The sequence below is a fragment of the Nomascus leucogenys genome, chromosome 19, assembly GCF_006542625.1.
Source record: "Nomascus leucogenys isolate Asia chromosome 19, Asia_NLE_v1, whole genome shotgun sequence".
Lineage (NCBI taxonomy): Eukaryota > Metazoa > Chordata > Mammalia > Primates > Hylobatidae > Nomascus > Nomascus leucogenys.
In genome coordinates, this window is record NC_044399.1 from 32,859,293 (window position 1) to 32,867,229 (window position 7,937).

At 46.2% G+C, this 7,937-nt stretch overlaps 1 long non-coding RNA gene across 1 annotated transcript; it reads right to left on the reverse strand.

Annotated features, from left to right (window-relative positions):
• Positions 1-2,089: 2,089 nt before the first annotated feature.
• On the reverse strand, positions 2,090-6,315 carry LOC100598756. The gene is made up of 2 exons (XR_001113586.2): positions 5,589-6,315; positions 2,090-5,064 (listed from the first exon to the last, which is right to left on the reverse strand). It is a non-coding gene; the product is annotated as an uncharacterized LOC100598756 (long non-coding RNA).
• Between the last annotated feature and the right edge of the window lie 1,622 nt (positions 6,316-7,937).

Sequence of the window (7,937 nt, forward strand, 5' to 3'; positions counted from 1 at the left end):
ATGGAGTCTCGCTCTGTCGCCCAGGCTGGAGTGCAGTGGCGCAATCTCGGCTCACTGCAAGCTCCGCCTCCCAGGTTCACGCCATTCTCCTGCCTCAGCCTCTCCGAGTAGCTGGGACTACAGGCGCCCGCCACCACGCCTGGCTAATTTTTTTTTTGTATTTTTAGTAGAGACGGGGTTTCACCGTGGTCTCGATCTCCTGACCTCGTGATCTGCCCGCCTCGGCCTCCCAAAGTGCTGGGATTACAAGCGTGAGCCACTGCGCCCAGCCGCTTAGTATCAGTTTCAAAAAATAAAATATGTAATTAAATATTGTGGATTAACTGCAATTTCCCATGACTATAAGATCTTACAGTGTTTTTTTGAGACAGAGTCTGTCACCCAGGCTGGAGTTCAGTGGTGCGATCTTGTACTGAAACCTCTGCCTCCCAGGTTTAAGCGATTTTCCTGCCTCAGCCTCCTGAGTAGCTGGGACCACAGGTACACACCACCATGCCTGGCTAATTTTTATATTTTTAGTAGAGCTGGGGTTTCACTTTGTTGGAAAGGCCGGTCTCAAACCCCTGACTTCAGGTGATCTGCCCCACCTCGGCCACCCGAAGTGCTGAGATTATAGGCGTGAAGCACAGTGCCCGGCCTCTTATGGTGTTTTTTTGTTTGCTTTTTGTTTTGTTTGTTTGTTTTTTGTTTTTTCGAGACATAGTCTTGCTCTGCCACCTGGCTGGAGTGCAATGGTGCAATCTCGGCTTACTGCAAACTCCGCCTCCTGGGTTTGAGCAATTCTCCTGCCTCAGCCTCCTGAGCAGCTGGGAGTTACAGGCACGTGCCACCATGCCCAGCTTTTTTTTTTTTTTTTTTTTTTTTTGTATTTTTAGTAAAGACGGGGTTTCACCATGTTGGCCAGGCTGGTCTCGAACTCCTGACCTCGTGATCCGCCCACCTCAGCCTCCCAAAGTGCTGGGATTACAGGCATGAGCCACCGCTCCCAGCCTGTATTTTGTTTTGTTTTGTTTTGTTTTTTGTTTTGTTTTGTTTTGTTTTGTTTTGTTTTGTTTTGTTGAGACCGAATCTCTCTCTGTCACCCAGGCTGGAGTGCAGTGGCACGATCTTGGCCCACTACGACCTCCACCTTCTGGGTTCAAGTAATAATCCTGCCTCAGCCTCCTGAGTAGCTGGGATTACAGGCATGTGCCACCTTGCCCGGCTAATTTTGTATTTTCAGTAGAGATGGGGTTTCACCATGTTGGCCAGTCTGGTCTCCAACTCCTGACCTCAAGTGACCTACCTGCTTCGGCCTTCCAAAGTGCTAGGATTACAGACGTGAGCCACCACCACACCTGGCAGTCTCACAGTTTAAATTTTAAGTACAAAGATGTTCTTAAACATTTCTAATGTATCTGCCTTAGTGTGTTTGATTTTATAATGGAAGTTGTGTCAATGGCTTTTTCTGTTCCCCTCTTAATATATGACTTTGGTTTTATTTTTGTTTAAAATAGATGGGCACGAAACTGACTTAGAAGAGGCCACTCTAGGCTTTGAAAATATTTATAGTTTGATAAAGGCAAAGCATGTAATTTACAAAGACAATTTTCCACTTCAGTTGTGCTTTGATGCCTTACTAAGGAAAAGTCCCATTATTTTTGAGTAATTTAAAATCAAAATTATATTTTGGCCAGGCACAGTGGCTCACACCTGTAATCCCAGCACTTTGGGAGGCTGAGGCAAGCAGATAGCTTGAGGTCAGGAGTTCCAAACCAACCTGGCCAACATAATGAAAACCCGTCCCTACTTTAAAAAATACAAAAATTAGCCAGGCATGGGGGGTGCACGCCTGTGGTCCCAGCCACTCGGAAGGCTGAGGCAGGAGAATCGCTTGAATCCAGGAGGCGGAGGTTGCAGTGAGCCAAGATCATGCCATTGCACTCCAGCCTGCGTGACAAGAGCGAAACTCTGTCTCAAAAAACAAAAAATAAATAAAATACATCATTCTTCCCTACAAACCCCCTGTTTTCATCAAGAAAGCAGGTATTAGTGTAATGATTCTTAGCATTGTCACGATTTTTTCTAAGTAATTTATAATTATTCAGAGTGGTTTTTATCTCATTGACATTTTATTGGACAAAATTACCCTATGACACAGATTTATAAAATTTATACAAAACCTTATATTACAGAAGTAACTTTTTTCAGTGTTTTATTATGTTTTGGGATGCCAAAATACAGATAGCTTAAATGTAAAATTTAAACAACTATCAAAATAACACAGTAAAACTCTGTTATAAGCTAGCATATTGTTGCATAAATACAAGCACAAAGTCATACATTTTTTCCAAAATGTATTATTTTCTTAAATCATATTTTACAAGCAACTGAAGAGATGGGTAATCTTCTCTCCTTACACTGTACCCAATACCAGTGGTATATATCACCAGTGTATGAGTGAAATCTGCTGATTTTTTTTTTCACTGAATTGATTAGTTGTTTCAACTTTATATGAATACAGACTGAGAAGCCTTGATGTCACAAAAGACCAGAGCAAGCTTGGTTAGACTATACCTTAAAGATCTATACCATCATAACTAACTCTAATTTGGACCCCTCCAAAATACTGGTGCTTGCCTGAATTACCTAGGTGAGGATGTAGAGCTGCTGTCTTGGCTTGAAGAGGGAAATTATAGTTTGAAACACTAAGATATACCAGAGTTAGAAGAATATTTTAGTGGAAAATGTCACGTCAAGGACTCCACTGAAGATCATTTCTAAATATATCCAGGTTCACAGCCATGCTTCTTGCATCCATGTATGTCAGATTACCTATCTTTTTGCTACATACCACGATGCAGTATCATACTTGTTAATATTCCTTAAACAGTTTAGGCAAATTATCACAGACATAATATATATTTGGAGTAAATAAATATGGCCATTTTCTCATCAAAATCTGGCTGTTGGTGAAAAAAAAAAGTTTTGCAGTTAAATTTTCGTTATAAAATGTCATGTTGGGGAGAATATTCAGAAAAGGGGGACTACCAGCGAACTATTAAGAGTTCGTTCCATGGGAACTCTGTTCTCAATGATGTAGTTTCCAAAGAGATAATGCGACCTTGGCCTAACACTTTCATTTGATAGAATAAACAGAAGACTTAAAGTTTATGTATTTACTTATTTTTATTTTATTTTTTATTTTTATGGAGATGGGGGTCTCGCTATATTGCCTGGGCTGGTCTGGAATTCCCGGCCTTAAGCTATCCTCCTGCTTCTACTTCCCTAAATGCTGGGACTGTAGGCGTGCACCATAGCACCTGGCCTAGCCCTAAAGTTTAAATGACTTATGAAAGGTCACATAATTTGTTACCAAAACAAAGCTTCCAGAATAGTGTTTTTTCTTGTCCATAATTTTTATGTTTTTATTATTTTTTTTTTGAGATGGGGTCTTGCTGTGTCACCTAGGCTGGAGTGCAGAGGTGTGATCTCGGCTCACGGCAACCTCTGCCTCCCAGGTTCAAGCGATTCTCCTGCCTCAGCCTCCTGAGTAGCTGGGATTACAGGCACCTGCCACCACACCAGCTAATTTTTGTATTTTTAGTAGAGACAGGGTTTCACCACGTTGGTCAGACTGGACTCAAACTCCTGACCTCAAGTGATCCTCCTGCCTTGGCCTCCGAAAGTGCTGGGATTACAGGCGTGAGCCACTGTGCCCAGCCTTGTCCATAATTTTTAAACACAACTTTTCCATTTCAATTGTGACATATAATGCCTCAATTTTTGTTTTAAAACATGGAAATTGGACACAATGTTATTACTAAAAACTAATCTTCCTCCTTGTTTATTTATTTATTTTAGATCTATTTGAGATGGAGTCTCGCTATGTCTCCCAGGCTGGAGTGCAGTGACATGATCTCGGCTCACTGCAACCTCTGCCTCCCGGGTTCAAGCGATTCTTTGGCCTCAGCCTACCGGGTAGCTGGGACTACAGGCGCGCACTAACGCGCCTGACTAATTTTTGTATTTTTAGTAGAGATGGAGTTTCACCATGTTAGCCAGGCTGGTCTCCCAACTCCTGACCTCAGGTGATCCGCCCGCCTCCGCCTCCCAAAGTGCTGGGATTACAGGCATGAGCCACCACTCCTAACTTTCCTTGTTTACTTTTAAGCAAGAAGGGAAAATTAAATGTAGAACAATTACGATAGATTTGTAAAAGGAATAAACACCCCAGATTTGCAGGCCAATTCTACTCCGAATCCCAAAATATATAGTTTCTTCAACTCTAATGGGTCAGAGAACTATGTGGAAAGTTTTTTTTTTTTTCCAGAAAAGATCTTTGATTAAAACACACACATACATACATACACACACACACACACACACACACACGCACACACACTCATTTTGGGGTAAGAGATTTTTCCTAAATAAGTATAGCCATCTTGTTTCTATCATTTATAATTCAATCAGGTGCAAAGATGAGGACTATATAACCATTTCTCCCTTTAAATGAGAAACTGGGATACAAGTGGTTTGAGGTGGGGAAGAAATTATACATTTTAAAAACTCAAATGACAAGTTCTTCCTGGCTGGAGAGTGAGACAAGAGAAACCACAAAACCCCAGATTGTGCAATCTGTAAAGACAGTGATAAAGTGACTACTTCATAGATGAAGATGGACAACTTGAACTTCCCCTTGAGTTTCACAAGGGAGTCCTGTGTGTGAGAAGGAAGGAACATATTTGAGTGTAACGTGCAGTTGCATTTAGATCTAAGGAAACTTAAAATGAATTTAAGTTTCCTTAATTCAAAATGAATTTTTGAGCAGTTCTCCACGGTAACTTTAATAAGTCTCCATTTCAACTTTCTGTTCTCAATCTCCTCTACAGCTCAAACATATGCAGTATCTGCCAGCCATGTCCATGAATTCCTGATGTCCCAGCCAAGTGCCTCTCAGCTTAAAAAGCCCCTTGCATGCCAGGGGTCAGCCATGTCTGGAAGGCTCTGAAAGAGGTCTGCTGGGCAGCAGGACTGCTTCTGTGGATGAGAGGCCTCTTGTTGGACTGGAGAGACCAGGAGCTGTAAGAAACCCAGAAATAAAAAGTCTCAGATGGGGACAGCTGCAAAGTACCAGGAGTTCCTCCCTCCTCTCCACCAAATCCCACAGTTGGACATCTCCCCGAAAACCCCACCCCAAGTAAAATTTATTTGCTGTCTCACCCTCAAATAAGAATGAGTCAATAATTAAGTAATGCAATTATACAAGCATAGTTGTAAACAACTATGTTGCAAGTATGCTGACATGCAAAGATGTGTTTTACCTTTAATTACCGGAAGAAAATAGACAACTTGAGTTTGAGCAGCTAACTTGAAGAAGAAGTTAGGAAATAATAGTCCCTCCCCTCCACATCCATCATTCCCAACCCATTCTGCCTAAAAATCCTTTACATTGTGGATTTTATTTGTAATTTTTAAAGTCTTATTTTAAATTAGGTCCCAAAGAAAGAAGCTGGCATTTCTTATTCTTTTCAGAGTGGTCTGAGAAAGAAAATAGGAAAGCAAACTCTTTCTTTTTTTCTTTTCTTTTTTTTTTGAATCAATACCCGAGATAACAGCAGAAGCAAAAATCCACCGGTGCGTCAGCAAGCAGGGCACTCGGCCATTCAGCTCCATCCTTCCTTCTGAGCTGTTCTCCAGCAGGCTCCGGCCGCAGCTCCAGGCCACTAGAGCAGATAGATAATGTAGGACAGAATGACCAGGCCTATGATGGCAAAGAACATCAGGATGAAAATATCCAGCATTGTAGATTCCTAAGCCGACCAGGCCCCTGGATTCTGGTGAAACGTGAGCTGTGAGCACGGAGGTTGCAGTAGGTGGAGAGAAATGGCTCCTCTTCCCTCCACAGCTCAGCCCTGGTTCTTTCCCCTCCCCCTCCCGGGGGCCTGAGACTGAAGGATGCTGCAGCTCCACCAGCAGCTTCCTGCCCGCCCCCCACCAACCACAGCCAACCAATCACAAAGCCTGGGGGTGGATAGCCAAGAAGCTGCCAGATTTAGACCCAGAGAACCGCAAAATCAAAGGGGCTCAATTTCTCCCCAGGAACCCAATCCCACCCCTTTGTATCTAAATAGAGCCTGCATGCTCTGGATGTAGGAGGAGATAGGATCCCACCCAGCTCCCCCAAGAGTGAATCCTCCTGACTGCCTTCTTCACGTTTCCTCTCACACATCTCGGGCAGATTATCTCAGAAAAATCATGGTTGGGTATTGGGTGGGCCATTGGCAACTTCTAAAGGTCACATTATGGGGAGACACAGACAAAGGTCTCATGTGGATCTCAGTGGGCTTCCCTGGGGGATGAAGCTAACATTTATACATTTCCTACATTGGGCCAGATATTGTACATGTGGTGCAATTTCAACCTCCCTACGAGTCTTTCATAGATGGGGCTCAGAGATGGACAGAAACTTACCTAATGGTTCATAGCTTAGACGTATCAGAGACCAGCCGGGCACAGTGGCCCATGCCTATAATCCCAGCACTTTGGGAGACCGAGGCAGGTGGATCACAAGGTCAGGAGTTCAAGACCAGCCTGACCAAGATGGTGAAACCCCGTCTCTACTAAAAATATAAAAGTTAGCCAGGCTTGGTGGCGCATGCCTGTAATCCCGGCTACTTGGGAGGCTGAGGCAGAGAATTGCTTGAACCCGGGAGGCAGAGCCGAGATCGTACCACTGCACTCCAGCCTGGGCTACAGAGCAAGACTCCGTCTCAAAAAAAAAAAAAAAAATTCCTTCCTTCCTTCCTTCCTTGCTTTCTTGCTTTTCTTTTTCCTTCCTTCCTTCCTTCCTTCCTTCCTTCCTTCCTTCTCCTCTTTCTTTCTTTCTTTCTTTCTTCTTTCTTTCTCTTTCTTTCTTTCTTTCTTTCTTTCTTTCTTTCTTTCTTTCTTTCTTTCTTTTTCTTTTCTTTTCTTTTCTTTTCTTTTCTTTCTTTTCTTTCTTCTTTTTTTCTTCCCCTCTGTGGCCCAGGCTGCAATCTACTCGGCTCGCTGCTGCCCGCGCCGCGGACTCCCTGGGACTGCCGGCGCGCGCCACCGCTGCCTGCTTTTTCTCCTTTGGCTGCAGGCGCGCGTTCGCCATGTTGGCGACGCTGGTCGCCAGCTCCTGACGCCGAGTGCTCTGCCCGCCTCAGCCTCCCGAGGTACTGGGACTGCAGACGGAGTCTCGCTCACCCGGTGCTCGGTGTTGCCCGGGCTGGAGTGCGGTGGCGTGGTCTGGGCTCGCGGCAGCCTCCGCCTCCCAGCCGCCTGCCTTGGCCTACCAGGGTGCTGGGATTGCAGCCCCTGCCCGGCCGCCGCCCCGTCTGGGAGGTGGGGAGTGTCTCTGCCCGGCCGCCGCTCTGCCCGGCCTCCCCATCTTGGAAGTGAGGAGTGCCTCTGCCCGGCCACCCATCGTCTGGGAGGTGAGGAGCGCCTCTGCCCCGCCACCCATCGTCTGGGAGGTGAGGAGCGCTTCTGCCTGGCCGCCCCGTCTGGGAAGAAGTGAGGAGCGCCTCTGCCCGGACGACCCGCCTGGGAAGTGAAGAGCGCCTCTGCCCGGCCGCCCCGTCCGGGAAGAAGTGAGGAGCGCCTCTGCTCTGCCGCCCCGTCCGGGAAGAAGTGAGGAGCCCCTCTGCCCGGCCGCCCCGTCTGGGAAGTGAGGAGCGCCTCTGCCCGGCCACCCATCGTCTGGGAAGAGAGGAGCGCCTCTGCCCGGCCGCCCCATCTGGGAAGTGAGGAGCGCCTCTGCCCAGGCACCCATCGTCTGGGAAGTGAGGAGCGCCTCTGCCCAGCCACCCATCGTCTGGGAAGTGAGGAGTGCCTCTGCCCAGCCGCCCCGTCTGGGAAGTGAGGAGCGCCTCTGCCCGGCCACCCATCGTCTGGGAAGTGAGGAGCGCCTCTGCCCCGCCGCCCCG